General features: G+C 35.4%; 1 long non-coding RNA gene across 1 annotated transcript in view; it reads right to left on the bottom strand.

The window, feature by feature from the left end:
• Positions 1 to 19424, bottom strand: part of LOC309631808 — an 85304-nt gene that overhangs the window by 16003 nt on the left and 49877 nt on the right. The window lies entirely within an intron of this gene.

The following is a 19424-nucleotide window of genomic DNA, read 5'->3' as shown; positions in this document are numbered from 1 at the left end:
GCTCCGTGGCATGTGGGATCTTCCCAGACCAGGGCTCGAACCCGTGTCCCCTGCATTGGCAGGCAGATTCTCAACCACTGCGCCACCAGGGAAGCCCCTCAATGATTTTATGTTGAACAAATTGTTAAATGAAAGAATTATTGACTATTAAAAAAACTCTGGGGCTTCCCTGGTGGCGCAGTGGTTGAGAATCTGCCTGCCAATGCAGGGGACACGGGTTCGAGCCCTGGTCTGGGAAGATCCCACATGCCGCGGAGCGACTGGGCCCGTGAGCCACAATTACTGAGCCTGCGCGTCTGGAGCCTGTGCTCCGCAACAAGAGAGGCCGCGATGGTGAGAGGCCCGCGCACCGCGATGAAGAGTGGTCCCCACTTGCCGCAACTAGAGAAAGCCCTCGCACAGAAACGAAGACCCAACACAGCCATAAATAAATAAATAAATAAATAAATAAATAAATAAATAAAAGAACGTGAATTTCAAAAAAAAAAAAGAAGTGGTTACTTAAGAACCATTCCATTTAAAAAAAAAAAACAAACAAACAAACTCTGCTGGGATATGTATAGAGTTGTAGTAAATAAGATAGTTTTAAATCTGTATCATAGGTACTTTTCCTCCGAATCATTCTGTTTCTTCAGGTTCACTTAAATGTAAATAATAGAGGTCCACTCAAGGAAGTTTAAGAGACAGGGTGATGCACAGAGGAATAAGAGCAGGAAAGGTAAACAGCTCTGCTGAAACTGGAGCTGGAATGTGGCTATTTAAGGTAGCTTTAGAGATCTCAGGAGCAGGAATTTGTGACTCTTTTCTCTACAGCTCCACCATTAATCTGGCTCATTCATATTCTGCATGTTTGTCCTTTCAGATCTGCTATTAATTGGCAATCTTTTTTTTTTAACTTGCTATTCTAATTCCCTAGGGAGACATTGCAGTGCAGTTCATATATCCCTTGGCAGCCTATTAACTCGTGACCTTTGAGTAGACATCCCATCAACTATGATCATTAAAGTCATGTGGTATAACAGGTGACCGCCTAGGCACCAGAAGCCATGGGTGGGGCAATTTTTAAAGGGGGTGAGCGCATGAAAGGCCATTCTACTTGAATGTATGTTGCCTATCTATCCTTCTCACCCTCCTCCTATCACTTCTTTCTCTTGAAAAATATGTTATCTTATTTCATGTGGTTTGAGTATTATTTTTAATACAAAGTGTTCTTACACATTAGTTTTTATTTAAAAATGCTTGCACCAAAAACCTTGTGGGAGAGGGGACAAAGAATGTGAGTTAAAAAATAAAAGACTAAAGGTCATTAAACATGCAAAAAGACTGTTCAATTCCTCTAGCAATTAAAGAAATACAAAGTAAAACCTCACCTGGTCTATGGCTGGGCTTCTTTTGAAAATAATAATGTTTCAGCCAAAAGATCAGCCTCATATATAGTTGACATGATATATACAGTGATACATATAGTGACATGATATGACTATGACATATATAGTCTCATATATAAATTGGTACAAAATTTCTGGAGAGCAGTTTATCAGTATGTATCGAAAGCCTTAAAAATGTTTACACTTTTGACAAGTCATTATTCTACATCTAGGAATGTATCCTAGGAAATGAATCCTTGATTTTTCTAAAGATTTTTGGACAAGGAGAGTCTACATGAAGAGTTTCTCATAAAGCTGTGAGACCCTGGTTTTCTTTCTACTGTCCAAGTCAGAGCAACGCACAGCTATCCTTCAATGCAGCTGTTCAGAGCAACCTAAGCTTTGAAGGACAGCTATGCCAGTCTGAAGGACAAGCACATGAATCACAGAAGTCTTTGAGAAATGCCATGTCATTCTTCATCTGCAGAATGAAGCCAACAGAAAGAACTGGAACACTGCAGCTCTCAAAAAAGCCACAGCAAATACACTCTTTGAACTGGCTCACGTGACAAAGCGCTAATCCAACCCTCTGAACAGGAGGTGTCATGGCAAGAAGTCTCCAAAAAATACCAAAGATTGTATTTAAAATGTATGTTTTATTGCCCCCTCTTCCATTGGAGGCAACCTCCAATTGGCTATTGTAAAGTCACATTCCCCTAGCTTCTATATCTCACCAGCATGAAAGTGTTAAAAATGCCTGAAGGAAAGACACTACAACAGCAGTAGGTACATGTGCAAAAATAATGACTGACCATCACATCATATCTTGGGTGCAACAGTCATCATAGCCTTATTTCCAGCAAAACACTGGAAAGTAATCAAATAAATCAAATCTAAAAAGTAGTGGATTGGTTAAAGTAGATATGGCACATCCATATAATGGATTACATTGCAGTTATTTTAAATGTTCTCAAAGAATACTTAATGATATGAGAAAAAATTAATAACCATATACTAAAACAAGTATATTACAGTGAAGTTGCATCTCATACAGGAGCTAGGTTTTAAATCAGCACATGATAAAAAAATCTCATGTGGTTAAGACTACCCTTGAAAATCTCCAGTTTGGACACCAAATACTATAACTTCAACACAGTTTTTCTTTTTAGTATCAGAATAGATAATTGTTTCTGAGATTGAGCATCAAAGCAGTTGGCTTAAGTTTTGACCACATTGTAGGAAAATATATATTTTTACCATTAGAATCATAGTCAGTGTAGCAAGATGCACATACTATAAGAGACAGAGAAATTGAGAATGATTGAGGAAATAGCAAATTCCTATCCCCTATCTCATGCTTATTCCAGGGCATACACTCATGAACAAAATGAACAGGAAATTTTAAAAATCTATTTAAATTGTTCTCTCTCTCACACACGCAGACTAAAATTCACGTAAGTTAAAAGTTGTGGGACTTCCCTGGTGGCACAGTGGTTAAGACTCCGCGCTCTCAATGTAGGGGGAGCCGGGTTCGATCCCTGGTCAGGGAACTAGACCCCACATGCATGTTGCAACTAAGAGTTCACATGCCACAACTAAGGAGCCCGCAAGCTGCAACTAAGGAGCTGGCGAGCTGCAACAAAGGAGCCCGCCTGCTGCAACTAAGACCTGGTGCAACCAAATAAATAAATATTTTTTTAAAAAGTAGTGACTATCTACATAAATCATTATATAAGTCCAAGTTTGTTTAAAATTTTTCATTTTATAAAGACATGCATAAAAAATCCAGAAAGGATATATGTAAACATCTTAATAGCCATCACCCTTAATGAGACATGAGTATTGTCAGGTTTCTTTCCTTTCTCTTTCTGAATTTTTCAAAAAAATGTAAATGAACATTTAATATTTCCATTATCAGAAGAAAACTGATTATTTTTAAATGATACTCAAAAAACATAGATGATGTCTTTAAAACTAAGCCTTATTTTATTACAAATGCTTAACGATATGTAGTTTTTGGTGTGCAATTTCTGTATCCAAAGAACAAGGATTTGGTTAAACAAACTACTGCTAAACATGACAGAAACACAAGAACACATTTATAATTCAGGAATTTCAATCAACAGAATTCTATTAGTTCACCTCAGTAAAGCAGTGCTATTAGGGACTATTGAACAGAACTATACAACAGCCTCCTTATGTTGAACTGGACATTCAAACGTACCTGTCAAAAGAAAAGAAAGGTTCTATCTAGACATGGATTATATAAATACACATAGTCTACAGTAAACTACCTTAGGAGGTGCCTTCTGAGCTTCCATAAATTCCTACCCTTTACGCGCTTCCCTAAAATATCATTAAAATACCTATTACAGCAATACTTTCTCTCCTTCATCCATAAAAGATGCATAGATGCACTCACGTAATAAAGGAAATTTCTCACTGAAACACATATATCACTCTAGTAAGGCTGTTTCGGTGACTGAAAAAAATAAATGTCTCATATGAGAAGGATTTAAAAGACAGGTCAATTAAAATAGTTCTTTGATTACATAAAATTACTGGTGGTTGATCCATCTGGTGTCAGATGTGAAATGAGATCAAACTGTAAGAGTAAGTTTTAAATTCTCAACATTAAATTGAATTAATAAATTGAGCAAAGACATGGTTCAAGTAGGATTGAAAGGTTCTGCTAAAACCAGACTGTTTAGATACATTAGCAACACAGCTACAAAGACCGAATATCTTATCAGAAAGCAGTATAGGCTGTGGAAAATTAATAGAGAGTGCTAGACCCCATCTTGGTGTAAAATTACATGGAAGGGATTAGGAAGTGAGGGGAAGGTAATTAAGTAGAAAGAACAGCCGGAAAGAATTGAAAAGCGAAAGATCAGATGGTCTGAGTTTGAGCCCCTCACCATCTGTTGGCAATCATCAAAATTTATTTGATCTTATTGTGTATTTACTTTGTAAAAGGGAAAAAAATAAAACTTCATTCTAATGAATGAATAGGTGAGATGCAAGGCGAATGCCTATTATAACAGAGCTCATTATTATGGCAAGCAAAATCATTACCATTGCAACATAACAAATACAATTAATGCAATTTAATTGTTCCACCTTTGTCCACATCCCTGACATCAGCATCATAAAAAGGTTCTTATGTTTTCCTGGCTTTCTGTGATTTAGTCAGAGGGCTTTGTCTGTAATTTTACTGTCATTGTTTATTGTATGTCTGTCCATACAATTTGCTCTTGTAAAATTTCTGAGTGACTGCATGTATCCATTAGGAAAGTAGCTCAACCAGCCACTTAGTTTCCCCATCTAATCGACATCAGCACCTGTCATTTCAATATCAGTTAAGAATGTTACTATCTACCCAGTTATATAAAGAAGAAAACTCAGTTCTTTCCTCTGCTTTACCTCTGGCCCCCATATTCACTCAACAACCAAATCCTTCTAAATGTTTTTCCTACATGCTTTACCTTTTAAATATTTTGGTGCTTCCTCCACTCTTCTTCACCTGTGCCGCAACCTTTCACTTCAGGCTTTCATGGTCTTTCACCTTAACTACTACCTGCCTTTTTTCCTGTCCCCCTGCAATCCATCTTCCATCACACAGAGAAAATACAAATCTGACCTTTCAATTCCCTGTTAAAAGATTTCTGTTTCCACAGTACTTACAGGATAAAGTCAAAAGGCATCTGTGTGGTCTCTGAAACCCTTAACCACGGTGTCCCCTGACAATTTTATTTCTCTAGCTCTTCTCTCCCATCTCACAGTTTATACCCTTCAGCAAAACCAGAGTGAGTAATTTATAAAGCAACTGCTAATAAATAATTAAGCAATTTTTATTATAATCAACTCATGACATGCCTCAGGGACGAGTATTTTCATTCATTCTTTAGGCCTGTGCCATGCATTACTATTTTAAAATTAGCTGCTAGGGTTTTAGAGTGAGAGCCTTGCAGGTAAGGCAGAACAGACTACACAGCCAGCTGTCACACAGGAGCATCTGTGCAAAAGGTCTCTGTACAGCTCAGCGAGACTAGCAGATACATCATCGTACCTCTGGACATATATTGGTATTGCCTTCCAGTCAGGTAGTGTGCAGCTACACAGGAGAGCTGTATATTTTCCTTTATTAAAAAGTGATTGAGACAGTGTTTTCCTTTGTCTGTATCATCTTTCATGTACCTAGGAACACACTTTTAGGATGCCGGATATTTGAAAGCTTTATCAGAAAAGGATGGCTGCATCAAATCAAGGGTTTAATTTAGTTCTGAAGTTGCTTGAGGAAAATAAATTGATGTGACGTTTTTAAAGTTACGTTTGCATTGCAGATGGACTATTTAACAGTTCACATAATCAATAAAATTACTGCTGAAGCCAAGCTTGTGTTAATAAGATATTCTAATATCTGGGTAAGTGGTTTCCCTCTGAAAAGTCATATCATGTTTGCTTGTTTGTTTAAGTTTGTTAATCATAAGAAGCTACCTTCTTTTGATGAAATAATAGTAGAATGTTTCCACAAAGTAGTCAGCTCCTTGCACATGATGTTAATTTCCTTTTAGGGACTAACATCTTGGTAAGTGGAAATATTCTACCCACCTCCCCACACACTCCCACCTTAGAAAAGAATGTGCAGATCCAAATTTGTGCAAACTGGTTTAAAAAGCTGATTCGTTACCATGCCAAATGCCAGTGAAGAGATATTTTTAAATGTCTTGGGTATTCTATACACCTATAAATGGATGGAATAAACATTGAGCTAGTAAAATGTGAACACTCTGAATTTTTTAAATATTAAATTTTCTTTTTAGAAAGAAAAGATAAGAGTTGTATGTATTTTTTATTGTACAGCACAGTTTTTTACTATATATTTTTAACAGCTCTACTGAGGTAAAATCAATACAAAATAAACTGCACATACTTAAAGGAAACAAATCAATGTACATATTTGATATGTATGTATGTATAATACTTTACTGTTTCTAGTTAAAAAGTTAGAAATGAATGAAGAAGGAAACTATCAGCTATATCCATTGTACTATAGATAATCACGATTAAAACTTTAGGACATGCCCTTCCAAGTTTTCAAAAATCTATTCATATACATGTATGAATAAAATAGATATAGGCTTCTACTTCGATCAATTTGGGAACAAACTACTTATACTGCACATAGTTTTTCATCTTTTTAACTAAAGTTTTCATGAATATTTTTCCACACCAATAAATATCTTCCTAAAGATTACATATATATGTGCATATATATATATGAAATGTACATTTTTGTTTATCAGTAGTAAAATTATTACAAAATGAATGATGAAGACAATAATCACCTTTAACTAGGAAATATAATCATAGCAATAACCATACAAATAATTGTATGGTTACACTCTCAAATAATTTTAACCTACGTGTATGAATTATGAATATACATATGTACATATAACATATTTTTATCTTTATTAAAATAGTAATAAAACTACATGTATTATTTTGTATCCTAATTTTAAAGGAATTTTAATATTTTATACATTTGCAATTTTTTTGTTTTAAAAAAATTTAAAAATACAGAAGTGAATGAAGAAGGAAATTATCACCAATAATTCTGGAGGTATAGATAATCACTATTAAAACTTTGGAATAACATCCTTCTGGAGAGATAGATATAGATAAAATTGTGTTATTACTTAAACCCTATTTGTAATCTAAATTCTATATGAGCATTTTTCCATGTTATTAAATGTCCTTTTAAGGAATAATTTTAAATAGCAGAATAGTTTTATAATATGGAGTACTTTTGTCTGTATCATCTTTCATGTACCTAGCAACACACTTTTAACATGCCAGATATTTGAAAGCTTTATCAGAAAGGGAAACATTTATCAGAAAACACTGAGTACTACAACATTTTTTAAATCTTGGCCATTTTATAGCTAAATTTTTCAGTTTTAAAAACACGTATAGTTCTTTGATTAGTAATGAGGTTAATTTTCTTTTCAAATGCGCATAGGCCTTTTTCTTAAAGTCTTATTTATTTTGTCAGTTCTATACGCTATAAATATTTTTCCCAGTTTATCATTTGCTTTTCTGTATTTATACACAGAAGTTTCCAGTATTTTCCTTTATAATTTTTTCTTTTGCTTTTTTGCTTAGCCTAAATATTAATTTATATGTTTTTAATTTAAAAATTTATTTCATTGTATATTTTTAATTTTTCACATCTGGAATGTATTTGGTAAATGATGTAAGGTAACCAAGCATCCTTGCACATGAATTTGAAATGGCATCTTCATCTCATAATAAATTCTTATGTATGCATTTGAATTTAAAATGTGTGCTAGTGGAGTGATGAAAGCTGCACTTCAATCTCCAGGCTTTTGTTCCTTTTGTATCTTTTTAGTTAAATGTGGCATTGATTTAGGGTAGTACTTTTTTTTTTAACACTCTATAAAGTGCTGTTATAAGACTTACATTTCGATTTATATACACACATAGAGTTATTTTTCCTCTTCAGATTTATATTTTCTTTTAAAGCAATACAAGCTTTCTGTAGGAAAAAAAAATGTTACTAAATAAAAGTGTAAAGAAGCAACAAAAATTATTTTAATCCCTCTTAATCTTAGTACTCAACAGCAACCACTGATAACACTTAGGCATATTTAATTCTGAGATTTTTGTTTTCTCTTCTCCCCTTTGTAGGGGCTATGAGAGATGTAAATAGATATTTAAATAGTTTCAAAATGATGATTTTTTAAAATTTTTCCAGTAGAGCTTTAAAGTGTTCCATAATAATAAAATTCTTTATTCTTCTAGTAAAGTTTAAAATATATTTTTTTAAACCTAAAAATATAAATTCATACTCTAGAAAGAGAAAACAAATAAGTTTTCCTAAATTACTCATTAAAATGGAAATTCTCTACTTCACCAGCGGGTGGCAATCTCAACATATACACAGTTTAGTATTTTCAACAGAACTGTTTGATGCAAAGGGAAAAACTACCTAAAATGTCTGACAACCGTAACTCCAGCAGCTGTTTCTTGCCCTTTAGTTGTTGTGATTAAAAAAAGAAAATGAGAAACCTGCAGGAATAATCACAAGTGAGAACATTACACAACATGGAACAAAATTACCTTGGCTTAATGTCAGCTCAGTGAAAATAAAAGCTATGTGTTAAAATATTATTCCCCATGTGCTCCCAAAGAACACAGTGTTTTAAATATTTCCAGATAGGACTAAGAGTTTATATCAAACAAATGTCCTACAATTACATGAATTGCAGCTATTGCTAAAAAACAAAACAGAATGAAAAGTAATGGAGAATATCACTGTGATGGGAAAACAGCAAGTTTGAATTGTTAGCAAAACATCCGAAACACACAGCTGAGCCACCATTATAGTAAAAGGCAGTCAGGATAGTAGAAAGCTTGCAAGGGCAGGAAAATCCACATGGGGAAATACTTGCAAATAGCAGTCTGAAATTGCACTTATCTCCAATTTTAGAAACAAAAATGAACATAAAATCAAAGTAATTGGTTTCTAAGTGCAAAATTCAGTAATCCCAAACATCGGATCATGAGAAAAAGCAGTTTTTGGTGCTTTCACTGATAGTTTTGATCCACATATTTATACACTCAGTCTCCAAACCAAATATAGTATAAATATGGCAAATCTTTTATTTTATAGAAAACACCATGGTCTTTTGCACTGGTAATTTAAAATAAATTGAATAGCAAAATCACTTGAGAGAGAGACAGAGAGTGAATCCTCAAAGTATAGGGCAGTCTAAAATTGAGGGTAGGGATAGCAGCACAGTTGTAGAGTTGATCTTCAAACCAAGTACGTGCTCTGAGGCAGAGCTCTGAATCCACTCTGTCCAACCCAGTTCCCTCTGAACCCCCCTCGGCTATCTACAGTTTGTTAGTTCCCATTTTCTACCTGTTTCTATTCCACTGCTCTAGAGCCTACTAACAGTAGGGGACAAGGCATAGTGAGAGTTTGACTCAGGATTCAACAATGCTGAAGCCCTCTGGCAAACTGGTAGGCACTCCCTCAAGAAGCTCATGAAGACTTAGGAAACTCTAGGGAGAACTATTTGGGAAAAAATAAATGGCAAGGACAATAGAACTGACTTAGAAACAAAGCCATAGTCGCTTCAAGAGTAAGGGCTTCTAAAATGGGTGACTCTTGATGGTAACTACCCCCAATTCAACCTCAGGAACTCATATTAAAACTTGACTATAAATGAAAATCTAAAAACGGCAAACCTCTCCAATAGCACCTAACATCAAGAAAAGAGACATTCTCATCCACTGCACCATCCATTCCTTTCAACCATTCCTCATATAATGTAAGGTTTCTAGACTCTTCCCTACTTGCTTCTTGTTATCAGTGTCATTCTCAGGGTGTAGATTCCCATAATTAAACCCAATATTCTAGCAATGAGGAATAAAGCAGGCTTCTCTAAGCTAGGTACTTTTTCTCCATTAATAGGGTACCACATTCCTTTAGCTTTTTTAGTATTGACCTAGAACTTTGAGTAAATATTTATCAGAGATCTGTTTAATGTGAACAGCACTAAAATAGGCAATCTGCTATCTTAAACACTGTGAGCCATATTCAGCAATCTAAGGGGGATTAAAGTCACTCAGTAGATGGTGATAGATGAATTAATGCATGATCAAGTGCCAAAATGGGCATTGCAGATTCCAAGAGCTTTAGTAGTTCAGAGTCAAGGAGTAGTTGTGGCAGACAGGACTTAACAGCTCACATTCATTGAGTATTTATTTGGTGCCAGGCTCTGTTCCATGTCCTCTTAGTAGTATGATTTCATTTAATCCTCACATCAACCCTATGAGTTAGATGCTATTATTATCTCCATTTTACAAGTAAGGAAACTAAGGCTTAGAGATGTTAAGTAATTTATCCAAAAGTACACGTTAGTAATTGGGAAGATCTGGTCCTTAAACCTAGATAACATGACTCCATTCTGCTATGCATTCTCCCTACACAGCTGTTGCACCTTTGGTTTCTCAGTCATGCCCAAAAAATCAAAGGTGTCTCATTTAGCTTAGTTCATGGTGGCTGCTTTCTGATCTTCAGGGACTTACACTTCTAGGCTCCCTTTTTTATGTGAAACCAGGCAAACTGGCTGTAATGAAACAGCCTGAATCTTTGTCACATCTGAGTCCGCTGCATTCATGAGGATCCAGCCCACACTGACAGGTTAGGGCTCCGTGAAAATGAGCAGCATAAACATCAAAATAACCCATAACAGAAGATTTATGAAAAGTGTTGATATTATGATCCACTTCTGATTTGGGGATAGTAACACAGATAATTCAAACTATTTACATCTTTTTCACTCAAATAACAAGGAAGACAGAATGCAAATTGTGTGCAACGCGCCGCAATAGACATTATGGGTATTCACTGCAGGGTTTGGAAAATGTCTGTGGATCTTTAGAAGCAGGTATACTTCTTAACATTTTTTTTATTATGACTTACGTTTTTTAGTCCAAGCACACAAGTCTAGTGGGAGAGGTGAGTGTGGAAATTACTACATACCACCAAAGGGAAATACCCCAAAAGGAAAAAATCCTCCCCACAAAATTAGTTGAGAATATTTATATTAAATGAAAGCCAATAACTCTAGACCTATTATGATCATATTCACAGCCTCGGGAGAACAATGCTATGAATAATGATAAAGTAGAAAGCATTCTTTCTACAGTAATAAAATATTAGTCTTTTTAATACTGTTCTTGGGGGAGGGGGAACAAAACGAAATTTGTCAGCAAACATGAATAATCTCTATTAGACTAATGAAAAGTGAAAAAAAGCTACCAAGAAAAAGTGATTTTTATGTCCTTTGTTAAATAACTTAAACATTTATCTAGACAAGTATCATATTTAAGGAGCCAAAGTCAGCCTCAAAGGGAACCAGCTGGCCATGAAATATAATCTCTTTAGCTGGATGGAGGATAAACAGTTTAGTCCTTCGCGCAGAACACGCAATGAAGATAGAAAGCACATTGCCCTGGGATTTGTCCGGAGCAGGTGTCAGCAGCCTCTGTGAGATGGCTGCCAAGTCTTTATTTATTCACTCTCTCATGAACTGGAAGAGGGAAGGGTTCTAGTATCTTTAGGTCACTCACACACACATGCCCAGAAGTGGATGCACTTGCAGACAGCTAGGTTAAATCTATAACCTGAAATACTATGAAAAACAACTGGTTTATGTTTGCTGCTCCACCAAAAATGTGGGGACAGGGCATTCCCCCCCAAAAGAACCTCTCTTCCCACAATTCCAGTTACTGATCCTAGGGCTTCTTTACAGTCCTCAAGAATTTCCTTTCATAATGCAAATACCCTTAAGACAGACCACAACTTACATTTATTATTGCAAAAGCCTTAGTAAAGCTGAAAGACAGATAACATTCAAGCATAGTTATGATGTTATGACCCAAAGGGAGAACAATTCAGCTCTATGTGTTTATCTGGTTCCATCAGTGTGGGTGTAGGAGGCAGAGTGAAAGGGAAAGGCAAAGAGTGTTGTCGGTTATGAAAGGCAGTAGCTGCTTATTTTCTTGCTGTTCTATTTTTATCTGTGTTAAGCTCTCAGAGGAAGGTGTAATAAATCAGTTTTGAGGCTAGAATACCATACTGCAATCATATTTTACATATATTTATACTACTGGGTAGGTCAGTAAACAAGAATAATTGAGTTCTGACCAGAAGCAGAGCACAGTATCCAGGATTTATGGGAACAGCAAACAATATAGTTTGGTTTACCTCTAGTTTGCTAGCAAACAGAATTTTTTACTACTATTTACCTACACACCAGAGCAAAGTGGAGCAATGCAATTAAAGTTTTCCAGGTCATCATAATAAATAGAGTCTTAAGTGTACTTGGATCAATTAATGAAACATTTACTTTTTCTAGTTGACTCCTATATATTTATATTTCCTTTCTTTCTTTTTTCAGTTGGATCCTAAATAAATTTTCTTTAGTCTATACATAAGAAGAGAAATAATATGTAAGATTGATGACAGAATACTAGAGATCTTTAAAAATTTTTATAATTTGATCAATTCTGTAATCAAATAGAAACTCACAGCCACCTTTACTTGCTACAAGTGGGAGTTTTTAGCCTATTTTCTCTGTCTTCGATATCCAACCATATCTGTAAGACATTTTGTTGTTGTTCTTAACTACCCAATATCCATCTCATGCTGCTTTAAGTTAAATTGCACAGTTTTCCTTGGCAACTATTTATCTACCCTCCAAGTCTCAGTCTGTGCATTTTGGGTGGCATGCCATTCTGATCCCTAGTCAATCAGAGCAAAAGATCCCCCAGGAGATTAGGTCAGGGACCATATGATCCAAATTGGTCCCATTACAGTGGCTCCCAGGATTTATGTGGAAATTGCCAGAGAAGACACTTTCTCCCATTTCCTCTGGACTTGAACATTGGAGGAGTTAGGCTTAGAGCCAGCCTGAGAATGAAGAAAACACAGGGGATAGCAGAATGAAGAGATACAGTATGGCAAAACCAGGTCATGATATTATTTAAGTCCTGTATCAAACCCCTAGATTTTCTGTTACATGAGTCAATATATTCTTTTTCTTAAGCTATTTGGAATTAACTTTCCTCTTCCATGTCATCAGAGGAGACCTATCTGACATAGAGACAAATTTGGTTGCTTCCTCTTACCCTATGACTATTATATCCTATTTGTTTCTATTCTCTAATTCAGTATATTAGATATTTAACAAAAATACCATATTTTTTGACTAAAGCATACCTTTTTCATACTTTGTGTACCAAGAAACTTTGATGAATAAGTTGTGATGCTATTGTCCGTACATAGACAAACATCCAAGTAAAGGAGTTTGTCATTGACTTGTGATTCTGTTTCTTGCAATGATGTCACACACTACACTGTTACACATAGACTTAAATTCAGATTTCAAATACTCACTTAACTTGCTTTCAAAATAATTACATTATGAAACACCACTGAAATGAAACAGTATTGTGATAGAAGAAGGTAAAGATACCTGGCAGAAGTCAAGTAATGCAGTTAAAGGTGTTGGAAATTGCCAAATCTTTTCAATAGATCATCAAATTTTCAAAGCTAGGAGAGATTGGTGCAAACAATGCATCCTTAGAAAGAACCACAGTCAGGCCCCCAAATAGCTATCTGTCAAAAATCTTTGACTGGCTTTCAAGAGAAGCTATTTAACTTCCAGAAAAACTTAAGTCAATTAAAGATAAAAAGAAAATACGAGTTTAATCAAACAGGAAATACAGACAAAATCCCAGTGCTCTTCCATGTTATAGTATCAGTGTATCAATCCTAAGTATACTAAAGAAGTTACTATCCTAGGAAGTGTCTTTTCCATATGGTGCTACATATGAGTGCCCATTGATGAGAATGATTCAGAAAAGCCTTTAGACTCTGAATACGAAGAAGTGTTATACTCAGACTTTATGAAGCAAAAGACATAAAATGTCACTGTTTACATACATTCATTAACATAAAGGTACTAAACTTCATTTATAGATTCTGGTCTAAGATGCAGACTAACAAACAAACCCAGAGAATAAGAGAAAGAAAGAGAGAGGAGAAGAAGAAGAAGGAGAAGGAGAGAAGAAGGAGATGGAGGAGGAGGAGGAGAAGAAGTGGGGAGGGAGAAGGGAGGCAGAAAGGGAGGGAGGAAGAAAGGTAAAAAGGAAAGAAGAGGAAAGGAAGGAAGAGAGAAAAGAAAGAAATAGATTCTTATTAAGAAAGGGAACTCTTGGTGGGCATGAAACTGTGAGGTGTCACTGAAAGAAAGACTGGCAGCCATAGCAGTGAGCCAAAATCACAGGCATAAGTTTAAGAGGCGTCCATTGTGTGGGAAGCCATCGCAATTGGAAGTCATTATAGGCAGGAAAATCTTTGGGGCCTTTATATCTGGAGCATGTCACAGCTGCTGAGCTAAGAAGTCAAGACAGCCATCCTGAAAGAAAATACTGCCCTTGCTATAGCCATGTCATGCAGTATCAGGAGACTTACACATCATCCCCACTGGAAGTCAATTTGGACACCACATAGGAGACTGCCACTGCTTGGCATATATGCAGAAGAATTCTGTCACAGAAGATAAATGTCCAAATAAGATTTATTAATCCCATGGCAACACCATGAAAGACTGTCAACAAGCTCAGTCTTTAAACTCACAAGAAAGAACTTTGACCTAAGGAGATGAGTTAACAGAAAGGATTTCAAAGAATACTTAATACTATAGGAGAAATAAAACAGAAAATTCAATAAAATACATAAAAACAAGTGGTTATGAAACAAGAATAAATAGTAATAAAATAATCAGTTAAAGGTTTTTAAAATGAAAAATACACTCATTAATATATACAACTTAATAAACAGACTAAATAACATATTGGATCTACTGCAGAGTAAATCGGTGAGCTGGAATATATTGCTGAGGAATTCTTCCAGAACGTAATACAGAGGTAATGAGATGTAAACTCTGGAGAAAATTTTAAGAGACAAGGAAAATAGATTCAGAAATTCTAATATCTGATAAAAAATTTCCCTAAGAGGAGAAGAAAGACAAAAAGGAAGAGCTATGGTTGGAGAAATAGAGGCAAAGAATTTCTAAGAACTAAGTGACAGGGTTCTTTTGTCAAAAGAGTTCATCAAATGCTACCAGAAAAACAATTCAATAAGAAAAAATCCAGGTCTAGAAACATCAGAGTAAAATTTCAGACCATGAAGGATAAGAAGAAAATTCTCTATTTCTCCTCTTCTTCCTCTACCTAATTGGTTTCCTTTCTTCCACTTCTCTTTCTTTGGTGATGGTAGCATGGCAGAAGGCACAGGAGGCAGCAGTGGGCCTGGAGCTGAAGAGGTGGTTGGGCCATGCAGCAAGCAACAGATTCAAGGAGGTGGCAGTGGAGACAAGGGCCAAGTAGGCATGATGGGGGAGGATGGAAAGGGGAGTGAGGAAGAGCTGGTGATGGAGCTAAAGGCCAAACATATGGCTCCTGTGGTCAGGAGATCAGTTATATACAGAAGGACTGAGAAAAGAAGTAACTATATTAAAGACAATGGGATTTAGATTTTTCAGTGTTGGAGAAGTGAGTTACAAATATGAAAAGGAGGAAGGCTAGAAAGAGGCCTGAGCTGTTAAATTGGAATTGGAGATATCAATGTGAACTCATGTTTGTTTTATATATTTCTATGGATAGATAATATAAATAGACATAGATATGTATATATCGTCATATGTGTGTACATGTAGACATAGATATGTATATATCGTAATATGTGTGTACATGTTTATATACACGTGTATATTTTGTACCTTCTATTGAGAGAGTCTAGAAGCAATGACACTCTAGTAACTAACAGTGAGCATAAGTGAGTGCCCAGATTTTAGTTTCAAGATTCCATCTTCCTCTAAAGGAACTCAAGGTCCTTGGGGAAAAAACTGATTCCAGGATGGGGGCAAGAAAAGTATAAGATGACTCTGGAATATCTTGGTGGGCCAGAATATAAGAAGGTACTTAAAGAATAACTGGGCAGGGTGTGGGCCAGTTGCACAATGGATAACGTGTCTGGTTACAGATCAGAAGAATAACTGGGCATGTCAAAAGTCCTAAGTGCCAGCTTTGAAGAAGCTCATACTGGCCAAATCTTAAACAATTTGAGCATTAAAATAACGATAGGAATTGATTGAAAACCAGTGAATAAAACAGAAATCTCTGAGTTGATACATATACACATACATAAAAGGGGTGATAAGAGGAAAACTCTTTCTTAGGAGAATTCTTGTTAACAGATGCTGAAAAACAGACAGAAATAGAAAATTACCATATGGCAACAATCGTAGTGGTAATTGATTCAGGTGGGGGTAGTCAATGGATACTAAGGCTCCTGGGTTTGATGAAGAACAGGATATTGGTATAATCTAGTATCTTCCTCCAAACTACCTAACAATTACAAAGTGGAAAATGAAGACTTTATAATGGAGAAATACTGTGGAAACCAACATGATCAGGGTCAACATCAAAAAGTTAAAAACAGGGCTTTCCTGGTGGTGCAGTGGTTAAGAATCTGCCTGCCAATGCAGGGGACACGGGTTCGAGCCCTGGTCTGGGAAGATCCCACATTCAACTAAGCCCGTGTGCCACAACTACTGAAGCCCACGCGCCTAGAGCCCATGCTCCACAACAAGAGAAGCCACAGCAATGAGAAGCCCGCGCACCACAGCAAAGAGTAGCCCCCGCTCTCAGCAACTAGAGAAAACCCATGTGCAACAGCGAAGACCCAATGCAGCCAAAAATTAAATAAATGAATAAATTTATTTTAAAAAAGTTAAAAACATGACTTTCATAGAAATACAGAAAGAACACACATCAAAGATTTATAAACTGTTTATTTGTACGTAATCAAAAAATGTTAGAAAAAATTTTTACTTTAGGCAATATTAAGAAAAATTATTGGGCTTCCCTGGTGGTGCAGTGGTTGAGAATCCACCTGCCAATGCAGGGGACACGGGTTCGAGCCCTGGTCTGGGAAGATCCCACATGCCGTGGAGCAACTGGGCCCGTGAGCCACAACTACTGAGCCTGCGCGTCTGGAGCCTGTGCTCCGCAACAAGAGAGGCCGCGATAGTGAGAGGCCCGCGCACCACGATGAAGAGTGGCCCCCGCTCGCCGCAACTAGAGAAAGCCTTCACACAGAAACGAAGACCCAACACAGCCAAAAATAAATTAATTAATTAATTAATTTAAAAAAAAAAAAAAAAGAAAAATTATTCAGAACTTGGAAATAAGGCAGCACATCTTTCAATGTTATTAAAGAGCAAAGATCTACCCAAGGATTATTTAAGACAGAGTTCCGCAATTTTTTTCTGTAAGGTACTGAAGAGTATATATTCCTGATCTTGCAAGCCACAGGGTGTCTGTCACAACTACTCAACCGTTTTGTTGTCACACTAAAGCAGCCACAGATACCGCCCCCCCAATACATAAACTAATGGCTGAATTTGGCTCATAGTGAGCTGGATTTGCCTGGCAGGCTGTAGTTTATCAAGCCCTAATCTAGAGAAATATACTTTGTTTGACTCACTATTATTGATTAAAGGTTCCAGATCAGTGAATTTACATATTAACCCATTTTTTTCCCCCCAAGTGGAAAGGTAAATAATTTCTTTTGTTAGAAAACATAAGCTCAAAGGTATGGTTTGTTGCACTGTAGAACATTAACCAGTTTTATATATAACCCAGAAATTTTATTCTAACAACGTTTTATTAAAAAGGTATAAATACACATCTCCTTAAATGTTTTTTGAACTTGTTTTGATATCTTCTTGGGTCCCTCATTAATAAATAAGTTGAATAAAATCTTTGACGTGTAACCATTTTTATGTGAGTCATAATTTTACCTTTTTGAAAAGTAAAGTTTAGCAATACAAAGTGTCCTACAGGACAAAAAAAAAATGGGTAGAGTTATCATTTCTAATGGAAGGATATCTACAAATTAACAAGTCTTCAAAGTGTCCAGACTCTAATCAAATAGTAAAGAGCAAAGTTAAGCACTGGTACACTCCTCTATATTATTAAATAATCTATGGATGGTCCTTGGTATCCCCTAGTATGACATGAAAGGATAAGCTTCATTCCCTTCTGCCTTATTTCTCAGTTTGGGGAAGAAAATGTAACAGGAAGAAAAAAATGGGAAACCCCTTATTTAATGTAACATAAGAAGAAATAGGGGGGAAAAAGAAACAAGAATCATAATAAATTGAAAATTCAATATACGAGAGCAGAAATAATTCTAAACATATCAGTAATTATAATAAATATGAATGGATTAAATTATCAAAAATAGATTTAAACTAATCAAGTTCTATAAACAGCAACAAAAAAATACCAGGCTAGTTATAATAAAAAGAAACCTGATAGTGCCTGATTAAAAAAAAAAAGAATTGAAGGCAAAAGTCATTAAGAAATGAGGGAATGACGTCATTCATACAAAAGCCATAAAATATATAACCTCAATCAACATAACATGTATCAGAATGAAGAAAACATATTCAGAACTTGAAAGAGAAACTAACAGATTTATAAGAATAGTAGGAATTTTTAAGATGCCTGTTTCAGATAGCAATAGATCAAGCAGATTCAAAATAAGTATGGACAATGTCTGAATAATGTAACTTAACATTTGCTAATAAATATAAATATATACATGTGTATCTACTTATACACTTATATACATACACATACATATATATACATCAGTGTATGTGTATATATGTATACATCTATATGAATACATATACACACACATTCAGAGAATAAACATTCTTTTCTAATATAAATAAGAAATTTATGATAAATAACCACAAGCTACCCACAAAGGAAGTTTCAACAAACACACACACACAAAACCAAAAAACTAATATTATGCACACCATGTTCACTACCCACAATACAATAAAATTAGGGATATATAACTAAGATAGCAAAAAAGAAAAGTAAAAACACATGAAATAATAGTAAATAGAGCATTTATTTTTTGGCTTTCAAAACTATCATTAAATGGATAGTGCATTTTAAATTGATGGCACCTTAAAATTGAAGAAATACAAGCCAAAATCTTTTATTCAAAATTGCAAAATTCAGAAAGCTCTGATAAATCTGAAGTAATTTTTTAATTTGTTTGGCATCAAAACATAATCTGATCTGAAATTTTTTAGTAGGAGAAGCTGTTCTGAATTGACAGGAGACCATTTAAAGACTATATTCTACAGAGTGTGAATATTCATATGTTGGTGGCAAAAAAAGAAAATTTCTGAGTAATCAGTGCTGCCCCAGGCCCCTCTGGAAGAAGTTACATAATAAATTCATATGAGTTTATGTTACCACTCTAAAATCTAAAAAATTTTCAACTCCAAAACAGACATCAAATCTCAAGTGGTTTCTAAAGGGATTGTAGACTGGTACAGTATTTCTTCTGTATTCTGA

Source organism: Balaenoptera borealis (genome assembly GCF_965194805.1).
Source record: "Balaenoptera borealis genome assembly, chromosome: 7".
Lineage (NCBI taxonomy): Eukaryota > Metazoa > Chordata > Mammalia > Artiodactyla > Balaenopteridae > Balaenoptera > Balaenoptera borealis.
Note: the sequence above shows the minus strand (reverse complement) of the source record. Positions and strands in the feature narration are given on the sequence as shown.